Below are 1,707 nucleotides of genomic sequence, written 5' to 3'. Positions count from 1 at the left end.
AATGCCCTGCTCTCAACTCCCACCATAGGAATCACTGATGAAACTTCTGTCTCTATCACTTTACCTTTTACAGAATATCATATACATGGGATCATCCTGGAGTCCTAGGGGATGGGCATGATTACTAGGCTCTAAGCTACAGGTTTAAGGCCAGAGCCAAAGGTAGGTGTGTGTTGGGCTTGGGGCTGATTTCACTTGGGGGCAGCTCTAATTTAAGGCTGGAGCCTAAGGTAGGAGGGCACAGACCAGTTAGGAAAAACTAAGAGAGACTAACTTGTCTGTCAGTTTGTCATCTTGTGGTGGCTTACATGTTGCTACAAAGCTGGAGGCTATGCCGCCACTGTTGCAAAATACCAGCAGGGTTACCCATGGTGGACACTTTTCAGTGGAGCTTCCAGGCTAAGAGAGACTTGGAAGAAGGAAGAGGCCATCCACTTCTCAAACAATTAGCCAGTGAAAACCCTATGAACAACATTGAAACACTGTCTGATTGATGTATTACTGGAAAACATTTTGAAATAGCCCTGAAACATTGTCTGCTATAGTGCCAGAGGATGAGTGCATCAGGTCAGAAGGCACTCAAAATTCGACTGGGGAAGAGCTGACTCCTCAGAGTAGAGATGATGTTTATGATATGGATAGAGTAAAGCTCTCAGGACCTTCATTGGCTGATGTGGAATGACTCAAAATGAGTAGAAACACATGCAAACATCCATTAATAATTGGAACTTGGAATGTATGAAGTACAAATCTAGGAAAATTGGAAGTTGTCAAAATAAAATGGAGCACATAAAGATTGATATCCTAGGCATTAGTAAGCTGAAATGGACTGGTTTTTGGCCACTTTGAATCAGATAACCATAAGGTCTACTATGCTAGGAAAGACAAACTGAAGAGGAATGGTGTGGCATTCATCGTCACAAAGACTGTTTCAAGATCTGTGCTGAAGTACAATGCTGTCAGGGATAGGATAATATTCACACATCTTCAAGGTTGACCAGTTAATACTCCTATTATTCAAATCTATGCACCAACCACCAAAGCCAAAGATGAGGAAATTAAAGATTTCCAATAACTTCTGCAGTCTGAAATGGACTGAACATGAAATCAAGATGTGTTGATTATCACTGGTGACTGGGATGCAAAGTTGGAAACAAAGAACAGTTAGCAGTAGTTGAAAAATATGGCCTTGGTGATAGAAACGATGCTGGAAATCACATGATAGAATTCTGCCAGACCAACAATTTGTTCATTACAAATACCTTTTTTCAACAACATAAATGATGGCTATACATATGGACTTCACCAGATGGAATACACAGGAATCAGACTGACTACATCTGTGGCAAGAGGTGATGGAGAAGTTCAATATCTTCAGCCTAAACATGGCCAGGAGATGACTGTGGAACAGACCATTAATGCTCACATGCACATTCAAGTAGAAGTTGAAGATAATTCAAATAAGTCCATGAGAGCCAAAATATGATCTTGATAATATCCCTCCTGAATTTAGAGACCATTTAAAGAACAGATTTGATGCATTGAACACCAATGCCTGAAAACCAGAGGAATTGTGGGATGGCATCAAGTATATTATCCACGAAGAAAGCAAGAGGTCATTAAAAAGACAAGAAAGGAAGAAAAGACCAAAATGGATATCAGAAGAGACCTGAAAGCTGCCCTTGAGTGGAGAATAGTTAAAGCAAA

Source organism: Orycteropus afer, unplaced genomic scaffold, assembly GCF_000298275.1.
Source record: "Orycteropus afer afer isolate SDZICR_OR568_19922 unplaced genomic scaffold, OryAfe1.0 scaffold00718, whole genome shotgun sequence".
Lineage (NCBI taxonomy): Eukaryota > Metazoa > Chordata > Mammalia > Tubulidentata > Orycteropodidae > Orycteropus > Orycteropus afer.
The sequence above is the reverse complement of the archived record's forward strand: the minus strand, read 5'-3'. Positions refer to the sequence as shown.